At 43.3% G+C, this 23,442-nt stretch overlaps 1 protein-coding gene and 1 long non-coding RNA gene across 5 annotated transcripts in view; one reads left to right on the top strand and one right to left on the bottom strand.

Moving 5' to 3' along the window:
* LOC117354205 overlaps positions 1–23,442 on the bottom strand; it is a 187,597-nt gene that overhangs the window by 60,009 nt on the left and 104,146 nt on the right. The gene's annotated exons all lie outside the window — the stretch shown is intronic.
* STEAP1 (STEAP family member 1) overlaps positions 1–23,442 on the top strand; it is a 185,690-nt gene that overhangs the window by 72,250 nt on the left and 89,998 nt on the right. For 3 of the 4 annotated variants that reach the window (XM_033931259.1, XM_033931263.1, XM_033931257.1), the window contains exon 3: positions 11,175–11,300. The exons of the other annotated variant lie outside the window; for it this stretch is intronic. The gene's annotated coding sequence lies outside the window, so the exon portion shown is untranslated. The remainder of the gene's footprint in view (positions 1–11,174; positions 11,301–23,442) is intronic. 4 annotated transcript variants of the gene reach the window in all.

Raw genomic sequence — 23,442 nt, 5'->3', positions numbered from 1 at the left:
TTTTTTTTTTGTAAATCTTTATTGACATTTCAAACTTTTATAATGTATACAATTGAAAGAATCAGAAAAACTATATGAAAATGCATTATTATCATCACAATTATTACCTTAAACAATTTTCCGCCCCTTCTTATCCTTGTTATAAACAATAATATGATATTATATATTATACTATCTAAATAATTATACTCTTCCAATAAATATTCAACCCCCCCCCCACCCTCCAACCCTCCCTGGATGTGTAAAGGAATCTAACAGAAACAAAAGAGAATCATAATTTAATTATAATGTAATAAAATTAGTTAATGGACCCCCATACACCATTAAAAGATTTACTAATACCTAAACGTTCTGCCATAATCTTTTCATATTTATATGTTGAACATACAGTTGCCCACCAAAAATTGAAATTAATCCTATCATGGTATTTCCAATTAGATGTGATCATTTGAATCCCTATACCTGTCAAAATCATGAAAAAGCGACTTTTATTTTTATCTAAAGTGGGTTTAACATGAAGAATCGTTCCAAATATTATCGCCTCATGTCAAGGGGATAGATGCTTCAAGAATAAGATTAATTTGTTCCCAAATTGACTTCCAAAAACTAAGTATCAATGGACAAAAATATATCAGATGATCCAAAGTCTCTATATCAATATGACAATGCCAACATCTATTAGATTTAGAACTATCTAATTTATTTAACCGAATTGGGGTCCAGAAAATCCTATGTAATAAAAATAACCATGTTTGTCTCATAGATGCTGACATTGTACATTTCAACCTCCAAGTCCAAATTCGTGGCCAACGAGATACAGAAATATACTGTTTTATCTCGATACTCCAAATGTCTCTAAGACTATTTTTTGGCTTTTTATTTAAAAAGTCAGAAATCAATTTATACTACTGGGCAGCCTGATGTCCTATTAAATCTGTTTGGTAGCAAAGGATTTGCAAGCTGAAATAAGTTTTTTTTTAAAATTTTTCCATTCAGGGAACCCACTCTGAATAGCCTGCTTCAACTGCAAGCACCTGTATTGTTGAGACTTTAAAATTCCAAATGAATGTTGCAATTGTGTAAACTCAAGCAGTTTATCATTAGATATCATGTCATCTAATGTCCTAATATTTGCCTGCATCCAATTCTTCCAAGCGATCCCAGCACCGCCTATTTGAATCTTGGAGTTTAACCATAAGGACTGTAAAGTAGAATTAATTATTGGAACCTGGGGCTCTGGTAGATTTGCCTCCGGTGATCCTCTCTCTCCCCTCTCCATCTCAGTCTCACTTCCTGTGCTCTGAGTTGGCTTTTCAGGAGCTCTAAGCCACACCCCCTAAGCCAGGGCAGGAAAACAGGCTTAGGCATTTACCTGGTAAGTTTCTTTCCCTTGCTTCTAACAGCCCTCTGCTTTAAAGGGACAGGACTCCTACTAGGCGGACTCTGGCTCATCTCAGCCAGTCAGCATTACCTGGAGACTCAGCACTCACTTGGTCTGCCCACTTACAATGGGGCTTAGGCAAAACCCTGTCTTTCCTTAGGACAAACCTTGACTTGGCCCTAGGTTTGTCACAATACAAAGTATAGAGTTACTGTTAACAGGTTACAATTTGCCGTAGTTACATAACATAAAAGTCTATAACTTACACAAGTAAGTGTAAATCTTATCCACCTTACACCCAGATTTTGCCTATATGTATGCGTACCTATTAATGTATACACCTAAATCTCTTTATAGAATAGGCTTCTATCAGGCCCCCTCTTGGCGTAGGCATGCTATTATAGAATTTCCCTCCTGGACAATGATTCTGTAAAAGGGCACTTATTTTAGGCACTGGTTATGGCACCTTTGTAAGCCTATTCTATAAAAAGATTGGCCAAAAACACACACACGTCATGGCGCAGTCACATACACCACCCTTGTAGCTGGTAGTATATGTTTGTGCCTAGATGTGAGCCTTCGGGACAGTAAGGGAATATCTAAGTACCTATTTTACTTATAATTTTAATGCACCCTATTGTCTATTTTTTCTGTAAACCGCTCAGAATCCTAACGAAGTTTAGCGGTATATAAGAAATAAATTACATTACATTACATTACAAATGATAGTATTCTATAATCTATGTGTGTACCTATGCCCTCTGCTCGTATTCGTCCTATGCACACACCTACTTACAAAGCACACACCAGCAAGTCATGGTACACACTTTTTTGGTAGTTGGAATTTTAGAAGAGCAAATTTATGGATGCAAGTGGCCATTTACATGTGTAAATGGCTAGAATACCGCCTTTTATGTGCCTTTCTGCCGGCCACAACTAGTCAATGCCTTGTAGAATCACCCCTAGTGACTATATTTTTCCACTTAATTCTTTTTCAGTTATTAATAAAACATAGAAAATAAGAATTTGATATTACAAAGTAATAAAAATACTAGTGGTAAGGTGTTAAGACAACTGAAAAAAAATTACAGTATATTCCATCTAAAAGAACCAGAGCTCCCTCTTCTGGTCAAAAGTTGCAAGAATCATTAAGTAAAGAATTTGAAAACTGCAGGAACATTAAAGGTTTATACTAGAGAATGACACGGTGGCTGTTACCCGCAACTAGCCGCGGGTAACCCTGTGGAGTGGTGAATGGCCTTGTCTCTGCAATGAAGGGAGGGAACGCGCATGGTAACCGATCGCGCTCCCTCCATACTGATAGCTGCTGACGCCGCCCAAGCATCTCCCTCCATATCGCTGCCGCCTGATTATCTCCCTCCCTGCTCCTTACCTTCACGGCAGGCAATTTCTAAATGTGTTTCCTACCAGCAGCTGGAGCGTTGAAATTGCATGTGGCTGCCATATAGGTCATCTCTAACGTAACTGGAAGTTGCATCAGAGACGGCCTTTCCTGCTACCACATGTGATTTCAATGCTCCAGCTGCTGGTAGGAAACACATTTAGAAATTGCCTGCCGTGAAGATAAGGGGCAGGGAAAGAGAAAGGTGGGATGGAGAAAAACAGACGCTGAAGAGACCTGGGGGAAGGTGAGCTAGAGAGGAACAGACACTGAAGGGACCTGAGGGAAGGTGGGGTAGAGAGGAACAGACGCTGAAGGGAAATGGGGTAGGTGGAGTGGAGAGGAACAGATGCTGAAGGGAAATGGGGAAGAGAGAGATTCCAGACTATGGGGGGAGCAGAGGGAAGAAGATGGGTGCCAGGCCAATTGAGGGGAAGGGAGAGGCACAGTAACAGAGCAAATGGAAGATGCAGAGAGAAGACAGACAGTGGATGGAAGGAATTGAATGAGAAGATGAGGAAAGCAGAAACCACACAACAAATGTATAAAAAAAATTTCTATTTTCTATTTCCTTTTTTATTTTTATTTTTTTGCTTTAGGATAAAGTAGTATATTCATTGTGTTGATAAAAGTTTATAAACAAAGCCCTGCCAACTGAACATCTTTCTCTAGTTCAGCAGCCAGAACTTTGATTTATAATGAAGGAATAAGCTAAATATTGCAGTACTGATGCTTGTATGGATGCTGCGGGGACGGGACGGAGACAGTGGTCGCAGGGACAGGGCGGGGCAGTGGTCATGGGGACAGGGCGGGGACAGATTTTTTTTCCCTGTGTCATTCTTTAGTTTGTACTATACTATGGCAACACATGTATTGTAAATATTTAAAAAAGTTTTATTCACACATGGGATATCTAGTTAAAGACAAGTTATACTTAGATTTTCAATGACTTAGGGAGGAAAGATATCAAAGTAGGCTATTGTTAAGAAGGGTTATTTTAATGTTAGCCTAGGTTTTTAGTAATAAAGTCTCAATGCAGGAAATGGAATCTGTACTAAAACAACATGAGTTAGTGGTAAAATAAACATTCTTAACTGAAGCCCATTTTGATAACTTCCCCCTCAACTGGTTAAATCTGCAGGGTTGGAAATTGCAGGTTAAAGATACAGTAAGTGGATAAATAATCCAGTTAATTTTAACACAGTTATTTTTCTGACCAGACTTAACCAGTTATCTTTAAACAGGTAACAGGTTTCAAACCAACCCCAAGTTGTGGTATAGTTAAGAGTAAGGGTCTCAGAAATCCTGCAACGTTCAATAAATGAACGCCAAGATGGTCATGCAGGGAGGATTTTCATTCATTGACCCAAATCTCTTACTCATAATTTAAACCATTCGACAGGGCCCGTTTCGCCAATCAGTAATGGCTTCTTCGGGGGTCTTTCATGAATGTGTAGACAGCTTTGAACACGAACTCATAAAATGGTGCCGGTAAAGTGAGAACGCCAGCGCATGCGCATTAAATACATGAAGAGCTGACCTTTCAACAATCACATTGGATGACCTCAGTCAAGATACAATCAATCTCATTGGATGATATGTCAATGAAAGTTAATGTATCGAACTAAGTGTGTTAAAATCCACAAAATATAAAAAAATTGATTTCCAACTGATATTGATGTTAAGACCATGCAGTGTTAATGAATTGAGTTTGAAAATCCATCTTGCTTCGCGCTGAAGCAACTTATTGTGGCGATCTCCGCCTCTGATATTGTGCGGTTCTGTGTCAATGCACCAACACTTCAGTTGGCAAAAAGTATGTTTCATAATTTGACAATGTTCGACTATAGGTGCAGAAAGAATTCCCCGCTTGAGGTTAGATTTGTGTTCGCACATTCTTGTGCGAAATGCTCGAATGGATTTCCCTACATAAATTTTTGAACATGGACATAAGATGATATAAATGATGAAATTAGAATCGCAAGTTAGAAAATGTTTAATATGGTAAATTCTATTGTCTAATGGATTAACAAATTCTTTGCTTTGAATAGTGGATGCACAGATGCTGCATTTCCCGCATTTGAAAAAACCATTTGGTAAAATCTTGCTAGTCTGGGTCGTTTACATGTTGAATACCGCAGGACTTAAAATGTCTTTCAAATTTCTTTCTCTCGAAAAAGCCAACCTCAATGCAAAATCTTGGAACATGGGGTGGGTTTGTAGAATTTTCCAATTCCTCTTGACAATTGAAGCAGGAATTTGAGCATCGGCAGTGTACCTCATGACAAAAGTGAAAACTTGGTCACGGTCATCTTGATCATCAATCTTTTTCTGCAAGAGTAGTTCCCGATTAAGATATTTAGCCCATTTAAAAGCCCTTTAGATCACCTTGTTGGGATAACCTCGATTTATCAATTTCTGGGTTAATACTTTCGATTGTATCTTAAACAATTTTAATGATGAGCAGTTTCTTTTTAGCCTCAAAAATTATGAAAACGGAAGGCTATCTCTAAGTCTTGGCGGATGGCAGCTCTGGTAATTCAAAAAAGTATTGTAATCTGTGGGTTTCATGTATGTATTAGTTTCAAAATGATCATGAACTTGGCTAATATTTAAATCCAAAAAAGAAATTGTTTCTCGGGAACTGTTCATGGTGAACTGTATATGTTCTTTGCAGGTGTTCAGCCATTTATGGAATCTGTTCAATTTTTCATTTGAACCTTTCCATAATGCAAAGATGTCATCGATGAACTGATGCCATTTAAAAAGTTTATTGCTGAAAGGGGAATTGGATATCCACTCTACTTCAAAATGTGCCATGAAGAGATTAGCTACTGAAGGGGCGAATGTTGCGCCTATGGCCACTCCTGAAATTTGTATTACTATTTAAAAGGGGTTTTCAAAAAAAACCCCTTCAGTCACTTTTCCTCACTGGGAAGAATACCAGGAGTTCGAAATAGTATACAAATTAAGTTTTATTACATAAATATAGTATTCTTAGCTATAATCATTAATTAAGTACAGAGTTTGAATCAATACGTTACCGGTTATTGCATCATCACTCCGTCGGGGGACCGTGATCAGGAGGCTTATTCAATATGTCATCACACAGCTCGTCAGCAGTGGAAAAGTCCCTAGCTTTTTTCAGGGAAAACACCATTTATATTGTACTTTTTACCCATCCCCTCCTTTTGGGTTGGATAATCGGACGCGTGCTAAACGCATGCTGATCTGTGATTACCAATCCGCATGTGTTAAAAACACCTAGCCTGACTCGTGAGCTTATCACCTCTTAACTTCATCCTATGCCCTCTCATTCCAGAGTTTCCTTTCAAATGGAAGAAACTCATGAGCATTTACATCATATAGGTATTTAAACGTCTCTATCATATCTCCCCCCTTTCCCGCCTTTCCTCCAAAGTATGCAGATTGAGATATTTAAGTCTGTCCCCATACGCCTTATGACGAAGACCACGTACCACTTTAGTAGCCTTCCATTGGACTGTCTCCATCCTTTTTATATTTTTTTTTAAGGTGCGGCCTCTAGAATTGTACACAATAATCTAAATGAGGTCTCACCAAAGTCTTATACAGGGTAATTAATACCTTCTTTTTCCTACTGGCATGACTTTTTAAAAATTTTTAATGGGGACAGATATTATGCATGACAAACAGAACATCAATGCCCATTAAACAAAAAAAAGTCACTGTCCTGTGCTTTTTTTTTTTATTACTACTGGCACCTACAGAGGTGTTGGAGATTTCTGAGTGTTAAAAACAGGCAGTTCATTTTGTGCATCATGTGGATATTGATCAGAGTGCTCATTTTAATATTGATGGGCTTGTTGTAATATATTTACATACGATTATCGGAAGCTACTATGAACCACAGAAAAGACTGTGATTTGCCATTTTGTGCATTGACAGGTGCAATACTTCGTTGCTAAACCGGTTAAAACTGGTTTAGTGACGATCGTTAAGCGTACAGTGAGTTTTGTGCAAATGGGCCTAAGGGGCTACCTAGTCTGTCCAGGCACACCACCTAGTAAGCTCTATAATCCCTTCTTCTCCTTCAGAGATTCTCTGTACTTGTCTCATGCTTTCCTGAATTTGGATATGTTTCTTGTCTTCTCCACTAGGAGCCTTTCTATAAAGAAATACTATATTTCCTTAGACATGATGGCTCAGTTTACTGTTCTAGAGTCTGCAAGCTGTGACCTTCACACACTCCCTACTACCACTAGCTATTATAGAAACAAGATGTCAGATAAAGGCAAAATGACCCTTCCAGTCTGCCCATCTGCAGCATCCACTATCTCCTCCTCTCCCTAAGAGACCCCAGGCGCCTCTCCCATGCTTTCTTGAATTCAGACAATCTTTTATAGAAGCAAGAAAAATACCAGACTGTGTTCTGTGAGCAGCTGGGATTTCAACCCCCAATTGCTGGCTGTCAAGGCTAGAATGCTGACCACAGGGCTACTCTTCCACCGTGTGCCACTCCTACTGACAACAAACAAGAGAATGCCACCTTCTTTTGCATCTCTGAAGGCCTGAGTCACTGAGGCTGTTACCCATTCTGTATCCATAGTGAAAAAGCTTAACCTTTCAACATCACCTTTACAGACACACTGTTCAATGAGGAAGTAAACAGATAGTGCTGGCTGTCATTGCCTCACAGACCACACTTCTTGCAACCGCTCTTTCCAGTCATCTACTGGCAACATGCCCTGGAAGGACGTACCACACATACAGGAGGGCTGTAACACTGAAAAACTCAAAGTTAGCAAATATTGTTGATGTAATGTAATGTAATGTAATTTATTTCTTATATACCGCTACATCCGTTAGGTTCTAAGCGGTTTACAGAAAATATACATTAATGTAATGTAATGTAATTTATTTCTTATATACCGCTACATCCGTTAGGTTCTAAGCGGTTTACAGAAAATATACATTAAGATTAGAAATAAGAAAGGTACTTGAAAAATTCCCTTACTGTCCCGAAGGCTCACAATCTAACTAAAGTACCTGGAGGGTAATAGAGAAGTGAAAAGTAGAGTTAGAGGAAAAATAAAAATAAAATAAACATTTTAACAAGACAGCATTGATCTAAATACTTTGGAAGGTAGAAGAGAGGAGAGAAAGGAATAGAAGCAGAAGGGGGAGCCGTTGAACAGTAGAATTCTGGAGAAATTTAAATGATAGAAATAGAACAAAACAAAGACAAAAGGCAAAACAATAGATAAGATTAAAGATAAATCATAAGCTGGAAAGAAAAATAAAATAAAACTTTGTCTTCAATCCACGGTTTCAGCGTCAGTGATGTGCCAGTTTTTTTGCTGGGAGGATGAAAATAAGTTGTGAGAAATGAAATAAGAATTAACATAAGGTGAATTACTGATTTGTTTGTGATAAGGAATGTTAATTGTTGCAGAGTGTAATACCCTATCAAACCACTGTTTGTATATAGCAGTAAGAATTGTTGCTGAATCAGGATAAGGGAGGGGGCAGATCTTGTTTGACAAACTTGCTGCACTTCTTCGAGGGAGTAAACAGGCAGATAGATAAGGGCGACCCGGTCGACATTGTATATCTGGACTTTCAGAAAGTGTTAAACAAGGTTCCGCATGAACGACTACTTCGGAAAATTGCAAGCCATGGAATTGAGGGTGAAATTCTCACGTGGATTAAAAACTGGCTGGAGCATAGGAAACAGAGAGTGGGTGTAAATGGACAATACTCAGACTGGAAGAGCATCACCAGTGGAATGCTGCAGGGCTCGGTGCTTGGACGATCTGGACATAGGTACGACGAGCGAGATGATTAAATTTGCGGACGATATGAAGTTATTCAGAGTAGTGAAGACACAGGGGGATTGCGAAGATCTGCAAAGTGACATAATCAGGCTCGAGGAATGGGCATCGACATGGCAGATGAAGTTCAACGTGGATAAGTGTAAAGTGATGCATGTCGGTAACAAAAATCTCATGCACGAATACAGGATGTCCGGAGCGGTACTTGGAGAGACCTCCCAGGAAAGGGACTTGGGAGTTCTGATCGACAAGTCAATGAAGCCGTCCATGCAATGTGCGGCGGCGGCAAAAAGGGCAAACAAAATACTAGGAATGATAAAGAAGGGGATCACGAACAGATTGGAGAAGGTTATCATGCGCTGTACCGGGCCATGGTGTGCCCTCACCTGGAGTACTGCATCCAGCACTGGTCGCCGTACATGAAGAAGGACATGGTACTACTCGAAAGGGTCCAGAGAAGAGCGACTAAGTTGGTTAAGGGGTTGTAGGAGCTGACGTACAGCGAAAGATTAGAGAAACTGGGCCTCTTCTCCCTCGAACAGAGGAGATTGAGATGGGACATGACCGAAACATTCAAGGTACTGAAGGGAATAGACTTAGTAGATAAGGGCAGGTTGTTCACCCTCTCCAAGGTAGGGAGAACGAGAGGGCTCTCTCTAAAGTTGATAGGGGATAGATTCTGTACAAATGTAAGGAAGTTCTTCTTCATCCAGAGAGTGGTAGAAAACTGGAATGCTCTTCCGAAGTCTGTCAAAGGGAAAAACACCCTCCAGGGATTTAAGACAAAGTTAGACAAGTTCCTACTGAACCAGAACGTACGCAGGTAGGGCTAGTCTCAGTTAGGGCACTGGTCTTTGACCAGAGGGCTGCCGCATGAGTGGACTGCTGGGGTCTGACCCAGCAGCGGCAATTCTTAACCATAGAATCTGATGTCTCAGCACAATTAACCAAAAGGGCTTTTGATTGGGTGACCAGTCTAAGGACGCAGCACAAGGGGTGAGCATGTGAGAGGAAGAGTAAGTGCCCAAATATGGGTAATTGTAAATAGGGTTGGAGAGTAACGGGAGAAGTAAACAGGGCAGAGAGAATGGAAGTAACAAAGGAAGAACCTGATAGGTTGTGAACTGCCATTACTCTATCCAATGAACAGGCAAGCAGGATGGACTATGAAATATTTGAACTAACTATATAACGAATGAATGTACTGAACTCTGTGGCTCGGATTTTGTATAGGGTGCCTGGTCTCAGAAGCTGCCTAAGCAGCTTTTGAGAATCGCACATGGACGGCCTATACAAAATCACCCTAAGCAACCTAACCACCACAACTTTCTAACTGGTACCCATTTAACCAGGTGCTGGTTAAAGAATCGCGTTGCTGCTGAACTGATTGTGGCAATCTCCCTGCCACAATCAGTTTAGTACCTGCAGCAGGGAACCCATACCCCCCGCGAATACGGCGAACAGGAGGGATGCCCAGTCCCTCCTACTGGGACCCCAAAGACATCCCCCCAACCGCTGAAGGGATGCCCAGTCCCTCCTGCTGAAATCCCCCCAACCCCCCACAAATATCATCAGCAGGAGATATGCCCAGTCCATCCTGGTGGCAACCTCCCCCCCTCCCCCCCGGGGCATGTCTTTGGGGATCCCAGCAGGAGGGATTGGGCATCCCTCCTGCTGGGGGATGTCTTTAGGGAGTGGCGGCAGGAGCAATTGGCCACTCCTCCTGCTGCTGACATTCACGGGTATGGGGATGTCTTTGGAGGTCCCAGCAAGAGAACTGGGCATCCCTCCTGCTGGGGGATGTCTTTGGGGGGTTGCAGCAGGAGGAATTGGGCACTCATCCTGCCGCTGACATTCGCGGGTGGGGGGATGTCTTTGGGGGTCCCGGCAGGAGGGACTGGACATCTCTCCTGCTCACCATCTTTGTGGGGAAGGGGGGGTACAGGATCCCTGCCGTGGCCACTAAACTGATCGTGGCTGGGAGATTCCCATGTGGTGATCAGCTCAAGGGCAAGGTGACTGGTTAAGCTTTTTCACTATGGATACAGAATGAGTAACAGACTCAGTGACTCAGGTTCTTTTGAGCGATTGTCGGCCTTTTCCCAGTTTCCAGTTTTAAAGCTGCTCTATCTCCCTGTTAAATATTGTCACCAGCTGCCTGGTTCCATCCTCGTTAAGGTAGAGCCCATTGTTGTGGAATAGGCTTCCCCTTCCTGTTGCCCAGTTCCTAACAAATCTAAACCCCCTTCTCCCTGCACCTAGGCCTTATCCACACATTAAGATTCTGGAGCTCTGCCTGTCTCTTGGGTCCTACATGTGGAATGGGGAGCACTTCTGAAAATGGAGGTTCTGGATTTTAGCTTCCTACCTAAGAGCCTAAATTTGGCTTTCAGAACCTCTCTACCACATTTCCTTATGCATAACTTTTGAGGGCCTAATTTAAAATGAATTTTCAGATGAAAACTTAGGAACCCTGTTACAAAGCTCTTGTAAAAGGGTAATACTGTAATGGAGACTGCACTTGAGAATATTTTTTATCTAACAATTTAATATTTTTCAATTTTCCTATTTTTCCTAGATCTTCATCAAAGGAGGCTAGTCTCATCATTGTTTCTACTGAAAGTTTGCATAATTGGGATAGACATCCAGAAAGAAGCCATAAACCCGATTTCTAAGTTGATAATTTCTTTAGGGAGGTTTAGAGGTAAGAGGATATCTCCTCCAATGGACCCAGGAAAAACAATTTTGCTTTCTATCCCATTCTCCCCAATGAGCTCAGAACGGTTACAGTTAATGGATTACAATTTGCATAGTTATAGTACAGTAATACCAATATGCCTAATATACAGTTTAAGGTTACAATTTGACATTGTTACAGTGCAAGATTTTTCAATACAAGTTTTTATCCTAATGTGACACATACCAAGGATCTAGTACCAATATACATTTCTTTGCAATCCATCGGAAAGAGCAACTTGTAAGGATTCTGTAAACACACTGGGCCCGATATTTAGCTGACGCTGAGCAGCCCTCTGTTCGCCTGATGTGAGTTCTCAACCTGGATATTCAATGCTGAGTTGTTTCTGGTGACTGACTTTGAATATCCAGTGGATTTTTGGTCAGCTCTGATTTAGGCCCTCTTTTACAAAGCCGTAGTAGAGGTTTCTACCATGACATGGAACTCTAAATGCTCTAACTCTCATAGGAATTTTTTCAACAAGGCCATCTAAAATTGAATATGGCTAAAACATAGCTGCTTATCTTCCCGCCTAAACCCACCTCTCTGCTTCCCTCATTCTCCATCTCTGTGGACAACACTCTCATCCTTCCTATTTTTTCTGCTCGTAATCTCGGGGTCATCTTTGACTCTTCTCTCTCCTTCACCGCCCAGATACAACATATCACTAAAACCTGCTGCTTCTTCCTCTATAATATTATCAAAATCCAACCCTTCTTCTCTGAGCACACTACCAAAACCCTTACCATGCCCTCATGCTTAGACCACTACAACTTACTACTTTAAGGCCTTCCACTTAGCCATCTTGCTCCCCTCCAATCCATCCAGAATTCGGCTGCACAACTCATATTCCGGGAGAGCTGCTATACTCACATTACTCCTTACTATCTAACTTCATTTATCTATCCCTGTGATTTAATTTAAATTGTTCTTTTTCTTAGATATTTCTGCCCTTTTCTTCTACTGCCAACTCCAGACTCTGCCCCTTCTACCTTGCTGCGCCATATGCTTGGAACAAGCTGCCCGAATCTTTACAGTGGGCTCAGTCTCTTGCAGTGTTCAAGGCCTAGTTATAAGCCTACCTCTTTGAGAGTGCTTTTTACTCCTAACTTTTCTCACCTTGGGTTCTGCATTCCCTACCCTATATATTATGTCTGTCTGTCCAAGTTAGATTGTAAGCTCTTCTGAATAGGAACTATCTATAAATGTCAAAATGTACAGTGCTGCCTATGCCTTTCAGTGCTATAAGTGATAAGTAGTAGTAGATCACTGTCCTGCCCCTCTTGCAAATCCAGGTCTGTTTTACTCCTCTAATGTCCTGGGTTGATGCTCCTTTCCTCCAACTGCAGTACAGTTTATCTTGCATTTTTGGCTTCCCCCCCAACCCTATTCCTCAGCTGGTACCTGCTTCTTGTGTAGGACTCATATACTGTAATATGCAGCTGTAAAGAATAAGTTATTGTGCATCACTTAGGCATGGAATTTCCATCCCTTCTCCATATCATACTAATATGAAAAGCTTTGTAACATTTGCAAAAGCAAGAACTCCCAGGCTCTTTCAGCATCTGAATGCTGGCATGCTTTGCTAGAGTATGCCTAAAACTACTGCCAGCTTCCTAATCTTATGGAAGGTAGAAAATGTAATATTTTAAAATAATTGGAAAACTAAAACTGCTGATAGTTAAAAAGTGTCAAGATTTGTGTGTATATCATACTAATATTGTTTGCTCAGCTTAATTGGCTGGAGGTTGTTTACAGAAGTTCTAGGATGTACTGAATTAAAAATAACGTGAAATGCACACAGTGCTGTTAACCTAATAGTCACAAAATATTTTTGAACTCTATGACCTGTTTTCTTGTTCTTGTCATGTTGGTGGAGGCGCTCCTATTTTAAATAAGTTCAAAAAAAAGAAAGAACGAACTTTATAAGTTAAGTACAAGTTCATATTGAATATAGAAAAATTTAATAAATATTTTGCATAATATGATATATTTTGATCCCATGAGATCCCGTGAAGAGTGGGTTCAGTGTATTCATACACTTGAGCCAACGGGTACAATTTCCCTCTGAGGATTGAGTATCAAAATATTCTTTCATAACCATCCTGTTATTAATATGGGGATGTGATATATAGCCGGGGTTTATTATATTGAGTGGATGAAGTTGGTCCGGCTATTTGTATAGCCACTCGGATAATTTCTATATCTAGTTAACCTAATAGTGCCATATATTAATAGTAAAGAAGGATTCCATGGTTACAGAACAAGCACATATGCTGAAGGACTTACAGACAAAAGGAAGAACAAGAAAACAGGTCATAGAGTTCAAAAATATTTTTTACTCCAGCAGAATAAAAGAATATATGTGGTGGTTATGTAAAATATTATATAATTGGCTAACTGTTTTGATCCTCGTAGAGAATGTTAGGCCTTGCGGGAATAAGAACCTATTCCAAATGCTGTGATTAAAAAGACATCAGAGCTCTTGAGATATAAATGTGAGATTTTTGAGCTCAGGTAGCAACTCACAGGTGACCAGCACCAGACATAAGTCTAAATGAGCGCTGCCTCATACATCATTTAGTCCTGAAAGTACAAACTATGCAAGTCAAATATTGGATAAGTTCAAGGTCAAACATTCATTCCGGGGAGAAAAATTATTTGGTTAAAATTACGTTCTATATACTCCCTAGAATCTACCCTATCTGTTATCTATAACAATTCCAATCTAAAGTGCTAGTGCTGTGAATGTAAACTAATACAATTGATTAGGATACACAATAGTATAGAAAAGTATAAATGAACCCCTAAAAAGTGCCCTAGAGTTTGTATATCACATAAAATAGCTATAAAATGCCTAGAAAAAAGTTACCAAAAAATTCATAAAAATCGTGAGCAGATAAATATCAGTGTTTGCATAAGAAAGTGCATAAAGAAAGCATACATGAGAGAAACTTCCAAGATATTTGTTGTGTTCAAAATTCATGAAAACTCCTATAAATGAATAAATAATTCATGAAAACACATATAGATAAATATTCAAGACACCCATTACATAAAGCTGAGTATAAATAGAAAGAAAGTAGAAATTCTATAAACAATTCATATTTCTACAAACAAATTGCTTCCTAACCCTTCCTTTAATGTTCATAACAATTCAGTATAATACATTTGAACTACAAACAATTTATAATCCCACTTCATTCGTGGTGGTTATATACATGCTACATTAAGTTAATCAGGTTTTCTATTCTGCCTTTACCTATTCAGTTCAAGGTCAGATTACATTACAAGAGGTTGGGTCAATTACCCAGGAAGTTACAATGGGCAGCTAGTACAGGTAGATCAGTTACAAATACTGTCACAGGGTAGACCATATGACTAAGAAGGGTAGTAAGAAAACGCTTGTGCCTGGGGTAACAATGTGCAGGTGGAACTAGTAGTCCTAGGAATAGTTCCTAGGGGGAATGTTTACAAGGCAACTCATAACATTCATGGGGGACCCAGTTCAAGGCAACACCAAGAACATTCTAGTCTCCATTTTAGCCAGGAACAAGCAATACCTGCAGCTCATTATCCTGAGGCTTATAAGGGCCAGCAGCAGTGCTCAGAAAGGAGGCAGTCTCTGAACCAACCCAAGCTGGAGAGGAAACAGTATATCAAAGGAAGACCAGTTCCTAGGACTCGAAGCAGCATACCTAACGTGACCATTTTTTTTTTTCATCAAAACGGGACATCTATTCAGTCCCGCCCTAATCCCGCTCTAGACCCACCCCAGCCCGTCCCCAATTTCTTCCATTCATTTATCATGTACACACAATATCTTATTACAGTGGAACCTTGGTTTACGAGCATAATTCGTTCAGGAAGCATGCTCGTAAACCAAATTGCTCGTATATCAAAGCAAGTTTCCCCATAGGAAGTAAGGTAAATTCGCTTTAATTGGTTCCACCTCCTCCCCTCCCCTGAGGCTACTGGCGCTGCTCCATTCTCCCCCCCCCCTTGAGGCAACTGATGCTGCTCCATACCCCTCCCCGCGATCTGGCATACCCGCTGCAAACCGGCATCCTCCCCCCCCGCTTGCGTTGCCCCCCCTCCACCGCGATCCTACATCCCCCCACCCCCCGAGCACGGCAATGACATCCTTTACCCCGACTGGGCACCAGTGCTGGTGCCCGAAGATCCTCCCTCTTCTGGCGCGGCCTGGGCTGGGCAGTGCGTCGGAGATCCTCCCTCTTCTGGGATGGGCCGGGCTGGACTGGCTTTGAGCATTTGCGCATGCTCAAAGCCTTCTGGTCTCGCTCTCTCCGAGATTCTGAGAACGTGAACTCGCAGGCCTTGAGCATGCGCACATGTTCAAGGCTAGCACAGAAGAGGAGGCCAACATGCCGGTGCTACATTAAAGTAAGAAGAGGGCTCTGGGGGACTTCAGGTTGCGGCATGGGGGTGCCCTGATGGCGGCGGGGGGTGCCCGATCACGGCAGGGGGGTACCCGATGGCGGCGGGGGGGTTTCCGATGGCGGCGGGGGGGGGGTGCCCGATGGCGGCGGGGGGGTGCCGGTTCACGGGGGGGGGGGCGCTCGCAAATCGAGGTGTGCTCGGTTTCCGAGGTGCCGATTTTGCAAATGTTTTGCTCGTCTTGCAAAACACTCGCAAACCAGTGCACTTGTAAACCGAGGTACCACTGTAGCAAACTTTGAAATTAAAACGGTTTGCTAGTTTGCTGGAGAAGTAAAGAGGCTGGCTGCCCCAGTAAACTTAAGTTTGGGAAGTTTACTTTAGAGCCTTATTACCAAGTGAAGGTTTTGGCAAGTTTCTTTTGGAAAAAACCTGAGTTTTGCTAGGCTGTGGCAGTTTGCACTACACAGCTCTGGCAGTGATTTTTTGATATTTTTTTCCTTTTTGGTTTCTTTTTGATTGGATTGTGGGTCCTGTTGGGGAGGGACCACAACCAACGGTCACTGTGGGAGGAGGTCCCTTCTGCCCTGAGTTCTGCAGTCAGAAGAGCTCAGAGGCAAGATCCAGTCTGACGCTGCCAATTTTGAATAGAAACTGTGTGAAAACATTTTTGGGAACCAGTTGAATATAGTACTGGGAGTTGTAAGCAGTCCCTGGTGTCAAACATTTGAATGGACCAGGAGGGACATGGGCCAAGCGAGGCCATTTTGGAATCTATTTTTGAAAGTCCAGTTTTCCTTTTGAACCATGAATGTTATAAGAAGGTCATTTCTGGTGCAATTAGGATGCCAGTTAATTGCTGATCATATACAGGAGAGGCTTCAATGTCCACAGTCGCTGCAGAAGGGAGCAAAGCAGTCTATGATCAGGCTTAGTTACTGTCAGTCAAATCCTGCTGAAAAATGCCAGTTGGAGCTGCCAAAGAAAAAGCGACGTTATATCTGCAGTAGAACGCAGGACAGAAAAGTGAAACAGATATGCATAGCATGCAATCATAATGTTTGCAATGAGCATAGCACATCGTAAGTATTGTGTGACAATTGCATCTGAAACTGAAATATAAACATTGAAGCTGAATATTATGTTGACGTTTTAAAGTTAATTATTAAAGTTAAATTCAGTCAGAAAAGTATGATTTAAATAAATTTTTCAAATTTATAAACTGCTTGTTCCTTGTCTGTTTCAAGATCTTATGGCATTTAACCTCAATAATTATTTACATTCAATTTATTTAAGCTGTAATATGACTTTATGGTGCTGGGGGTTTACGCGGACCCCAGGTGCCCTTTAACGTAAATTTCTTAACGTGCCCTGTTGAGGGTTAAACATGAAAACAGAAAAAGTTATACATGCTAGTTTTGCAATAGTTAACAAACTGTGGGCCTTTATCTACTAGTAAGTTTCCTAAGATTTATAGGCTGATCACAGTAGAAATCCCTGTGTGGTTGTGCAACCAGGAAAGTCAAACATAAGAGGAAGTTTTCACTAACCTGCATAGTTCAAAGTACACAGATACTTTTATATTCATATATAGTACCTTTAGCCAATTTTCAAAGGCAAACTATCTGCCCAGTTCCTCTTTGAAAATAGGCTCAAGATAAGTGAGCCTCAACTGCTTCTGTAGTTTGCCCTTACTATTTGTGCAACTGATTTGGAAAGGGACAACTTAAAAAATTAAAACATTTATCAAGTTTCTCCCTGACCCTAAAATTCTTCAAAGAATGGTAAGTTCAAGAGTGGCTATCAATTGCTGTATAATACAACAATGTGATTATATTTAGCTGCTCTGGCTAGGGAAAATTTTCTAACCCATGGATCTCATCCCATAGAATTCTTTGAAATTCCCCTTCTTTGACATATTGTGTTAGAATTTTAAGTCTGCTTAATAATGGTTTTATTTAATTCTATTTATATCCCATCTCCCCAAAGAGCTCAGAATGGGTTACAGTTTACATTCACAGTGTTACAATATAGGGTTTACATACAGTGTGTTGCAATATATCTTCATATAGGATTACTTACTGATGCTGGTGAAGGATTGAGGGAGTAACTAGGCAAAAAGAAAGGCTTTTACAGCTTTTCTAAAGTTAAGAAGTCCTTTAAGAACTCTGATATGAGGAGGTAGGCTGTTCCAGAGATATGGTAAGAAATGGGAATAGGATTGTTTCCAGGCTGTCTGGAAATGGATAGAGTATATTTCATCTTGGGAGCGTAGCGTTCTCTTTGGGGATTACTGTAGAGAGGAAGTTTGTCTGAGAAGTATTTGGGTGTCATGTTGTAGAGAGAGTTATATGCCAACACTAGGCCTTTGAAACTGCAGCATTTGGTTATGGGCAGCCAGTGGGACGATATCAATGTGGAGAGATTGGATCATGGGCTTCTTTGCATTTTGAACTCGCTGTAGTCGTTTGTTGTTTATGATTTTATTGATTCTGAGGCCAGATCCCACGTGCCTATCCCATGCTTTCTTAAATTCAGGCACAGTCTTTGTCTCCACTACTTCTTCTGGGAGACTGTTCCATGCATCTACTACCCTTTCTGTACAAAAGTATTTCCTTAGATTATTCCTGAGTCTATCACAGGGGTAGGCAATTCTGGTCCTCGAGAGCCGGAGCCAGGTCAGATTTTCAGGAAATCCACAATATGTACGAGATGGATTTGCATGCACTGCCTCCTTGAGATGCAAATCTATCTCATGCATATTTATTGTGGATATCCTGAAAACCTGACCTGTCTCCGGCTCTCGAGGACTGGAATTGCCTAGCCCTGGTCTATCACCTCTTAACTTCATCCTATGCCCTCTCATTTCAGACCTTCCTTTCATAGAAACATGATGGCAGATAAAGGCCAAATGGCCCATCTAGTCTGCCCATCCGAAGTAACCATTATCTATTTCTCTCTCTGAGAGGTCCCACGTGCCTATCCCAGGTCCTTTTGAATTCAGTCAATCTCTGTCTCCATCACCTCTTCTGGGAGACTATTCCATGGATCTACCACTCTTTTCAGATTACTCTTGAGTCTATCACCTCTTAACTTCATCCTATGACCTCTCATTGCAGAATTTCCTTTCAAATGAAAAATACTCGACTCATGCACATTTATATTTAAACGTCTCTATCATATCTCCCCTCTCCCGCCTTTCCTCCAAAGTATACGGTTCATAGACATAATCGCGGAAGACAAAGGTGCGCGCCGACAACTGAGCGTAAGACGGAGGCGCGCGCCAAAGAAAATTAATGTTTTTAGGGGCTCCGATGGGGGTTTTTGTTGGGGAGCCCCCCACTTTACTTAATACAGATTGCGGCGGCGTTGTGGGGGTTTGGGGGGTTGTAACCCCCCACATTTTAGTGGAAACTTAACTTTTTCCCTAAAAACAGGGAAAAAGTAAAGTTTTCAGTAAAATGTGGAGGGTTACAACCCCCCAATCTCCCCACAACGCCCCCACAACACGGCGCGATCTGTATTAAGTAAAGTGGGGGGTTCCCCCCACACACCCCCATCAGAGCCCCTAAAAACAGTAATTTTCTTCGGCGCGCGCCTCCGTGCTGCGCTCAATTGTCTGCGCGCGCCTTTGTCCCGGCGCGCTTTTGACCTGACACCAAAGTATACGGATTGAGATCTGTAAGTCTGTCCTCATATGCCTTATGACAAAACCATGCACCATTTTAGTAGCGTTCCTCTGGACCAACTCCATTCTTTTTATATCTTTTTGAAGGTGCGGTTTCCAGAATTGTACATAATATTCTAAATGAGGTCTCACCAGAGTCTTATACAGGGCATCAATACCTCCTTTTTCCTACTGGCCATAACTCTCCCTATTCATCTTAGCATCCTTCTAGCTTTCACTATCACCTTTTCAACCTGTTTGGCCACCTTAAGATCATCTACATACAATCACACCCAAGTCCTGCTCTTCTGTCGTGCACATAAGTTCTTCACCCCCTAAACTGTACTGTTTCCTCAGGTTTTTGCTGTCCAAATGCATTAAATTTTAGCTGTCAAATTTCAGAACATTCTTCAAGCTTTGCTAGGTCTTTTTTCATGTTATTCACACCATCTAGGGTGTATATTCTATTGCAGATTTTGGTATCATCTACAAAGAGGAAAAGGTTAAAACTCAAAGCTGTATAGCCATGTTTCTCAACCTGGTTTTGTTCCTCTGGATTTCTGAATGTCTGAAATAGATAGGCAAAAATGACTAGTATATGCCAATGTATTTCATGCATTGGGAATATCCTGAAACCAGGCTCTGTGACTGAGATATGATTTACAGAATATTGGTAACAATGTCAAGTTCTACTGGTGCCACTAGGTGTCAGTGTAAGATAATGCTCTCTACAGGAATGTCATTTAGAAGTAAGAAAAGTCCAGAAATATCAAATCCTCTAAATATTTTCTCTATCCTAAAGTTTTTCTTTTGTTCCAGATCATTCATCACTCTAAATACATTACATTACATTAGTGAGTTCTATTCTGCCTTTACCTTGCGGTTCAAGGCGGATTACATAAGAGTTGTTATAACAATGAGAAGAACATGTTAGGATATTAAGAGGTACTTAAGGAATAGTTTGAGCATTTTATAATTTGTTAAGGAGTATTTGGTAATTGCTGGAGGAGTTCAGAGCCCTTTTGGTTCTGTTATATTGGTTTTATGTTTTTTTTGAAGAGTAGGGTTTTTGTTTCTTTTTTGAAGGTTTTGTAGACTGTGGTCGTAGACAGCAGATTGGCGAGCTGTTGATCTAGTCTCGCTGCTCTAGTGGCCAATAGGTCATCATACATTTTTCTTCTTTTGACATTTTTGGTTGGGGTGTGTGTGAATATAGTGCGGGTTCTCCTATGTCTGGTTGATGTGGATTGGGTTAGTCGATTGTTCCAGTAGGTGGGGCTGTCTCCATTTATAGCTTTGAAAAGAAGGCAGTGGAATTTGAAGTGTACTCTGGCTTGTATTGGGAGCCAATGTGATTTGTGGTATGTTTCTGTGATGTGGTCATGTTTCTTCAGTGAGTAGATAAGTCTTAGGGCTGTGTTTTGTATTGTTTGTAGTTGTTTATCGTGGTTGCTGGGCAGGGAAGATATAGTATGTTGCAGTAGTCGATTAGGCCTAGTATTAGTGACTGAACCACTAGTTGGAATTGTTTCCTGTAGAAGAATTTTCTTACTTGTCTTAGGTTTCTCATGGTTGCGAATGATGCTTTTATTGTTTTGTTGATTTGTGGTTGCATGGTACAACCTCTGTCTATCAGTACTCCGAGTAGTTTTAGTGTGGATTGAATGTGGTATGAGACCGAGTTTATTTCTAGGTTAGTCAATGTTGGGGTTTTGCTGTTTTCTAGGAGGATGAAGTTTGTTTTGTCAGGATTAAGTTTTAGTTTGTGTTTTCATCCATGTTGCTACTTTTTCCATTGTTTTGTGTATTATGCCTATCATGGTGGGCTCAGGTTGGTTGAAGGGGAGGAGTATGGTGATGTCATCTGCGTAGCTGTAGGAGGTAATGCCTAGTTTGTCTAGGTAGGAGCTTAGGGAGGCAATGTACCGTATTTTCACGCATATAACGCGCGCGTTATACGCGTTTTTACCTACCGCGCATACCCCTCGCGCGTTATATGCGTGAGCGCGGTATACGAAAGTTTTAAAACATAGTTCCCACCCCGCCCGACGCCCGATTCACCCCCCCAGCAGGACCACTCGCACCCCCACCCCGAACGACCACTCGCACGCGCTCCCACCCGCACCCGCATCCACGATCGGAGCAAGAGGGAGCCCAAGCCCTCTTGCCCGGCCGACTCCCCGACGTCCGATACATCCCCCCCCCCCGGCAGGACCACTCGCACCCCCACCCCGAAGGACCGCCGACTTCCCGACAATATCGGGCCAGAAGGGAGCCCAAACCCTCCTGGCCACGGCGACCCCCTCCCCCCACCCCGCACTACATTACGGGCAGGAGGGATCCCAGGCCCTCCTGCCCTCGACGCAAACCCCCCTCCCCCCCAACGACCGTCCCCCCCCCAAGAACCTCCGACCGCCCCCCCCCAGCCGACCCGCGACCCCCCTGGCCGACCCCCACGACCCCCCCACCCCCCTTCCCCGTACCTTTGGAAGTTGGCCGGACAGACGGGAGCCAAACCCGCCTGTCCGGCAGGCAGCCAACGAAGGAATGAGGCCGGATTGGCCCATCCGTCCTAAAGCTCCGCCTACTGGTGGGGCCTAAGGCGCGTGGGCCAATCAGAATAGGCCCTGGAGCCTTAGGTCCCACCTGGGGGCGTGGCCTGAGGCACATGGTCGGGTTGGGCCCATGTGCCTCAGGCCGCGCCCCCAGGTGGGACCTAAGGCCCCAGGGCCTATTCTGATTGGCCCACGCGCCTTAGGCCCCACCAGTAGGCGGAGCTTTAGGACGGATGGGCCAATCCGGCCTCATTCCTTCGTTGGCTGCCTGCCGGACAGGCGGGTTTGGCTCCCGTCTGTCCGGCCAACTACCAAAGGTACGGGGAAGGGGGGTGGGGGGGTCGTGGGGGTCGCCAGGGGGGTCGCGGGTCGGCTGGGGGAGCGGTCGGAGGTTCTTGGGGGGGGGCGGTCGTTGGGGGGGGGGGGGGTTTGCGTCGAGGGCAGGAGGGCCTGGGATCCCTCCTGCCCGTAATGTGGTGCGGGGTGGGGTTAGGGGGTCGCCGTGGCCAGGAGGGTTTGGGCTCCCTTCTGGCCCAACTACCAAAGGTACGGGGAAGGGGGGTGGGGGGGTCGTGGGGGTCGCCAGGGGGGGTCGCGGGTCGGCTGGGGGAGCGGTCGGAGGTTCTTGGGGGGGGCGGTCGTTGGGGGGGAGGGGGGTTTGCGTCGAGGGCAGGAGGGCCTGGGATCCCTCCTGCCCGTAATGTAGTGCGGGGTGGGGGTAGGGGGTCGCCGTGGCCAGGAGGGTTTGGGCTCCCTCCTGGCCCGATATTGTCGGGGAGTCGGCGGTCCTTCGGGGTGGGGGTGCGAATGGTCCTGCCGGGGGGGGGGATGAATCGGACGTCGGGGGGGGGGTGAACGGAGAGTCGGGACAGCGCACGGAAAGTCAGGGCAGTGCACGGAAGTCAGGGGGGTGAACGGAGAGTCGGGACAGCGCACGGAAAGTCAGGGCAGTGCACGGAAGTCAGGGGGGGTGAACGGAGAGTCGGGACAGCGCACGGAAAGTCAGGGCAGTGCATGGAAGTCAGGGGGGGTGAACGGAGAGTCGGGACAGCGCACGGAGAGGCGGGGCAGTGCACGGAAGTCAGGGGGGTGAACGGAGAGTCGGGACAGCGCACGGAAAGTCAGGGCAGTGCACGGAAGTCAGGGGGGTGAACGGAGAGTCGGGACAGCGCACGGAGAGGCGGGGCAGTGCACGGAAGTCAGGGGGGGTGAACGGAGAGTCGGGACAGCGCACGGAGAGGCGGGGCAGAGCACGGAAGTCAGGGGGGTGAACGGAGAGTCGGGCAGCATGCGCGGTATAATCGTGAGCGCGTTATACCAAAGTTTTTGTGCTTATCATCGTGATTTCTGCGCGCTATACACGTGTGCGCGTTTTATACGGGTGCGTGTTATTTGCGTGAAAATACGGTATAGGTTGAATAGTGTTGGAGATAGGGGTGATCCTTGGGAAACTCCACATGGGTTGGACCATGGTTCTGATTTTTCTTTG

The sequence above is a fragment of the Geotrypetes seraphini genome, chromosome 2 (genome assembly GCF_902459505.1).
Source record: "Geotrypetes seraphini chromosome 2, aGeoSer1.1, whole genome shotgun sequence".
In the NCBI taxonomy this organism is placed as follows: domain Eukaryota; kingdom Metazoa; phylum Chordata; class Amphibia; order Gymnophiona; family Dermophiidae; genus Geotrypetes; species Geotrypetes seraphini.
This window is presented reverse-complemented; position numbering and strand designations above follow the sequence as displayed.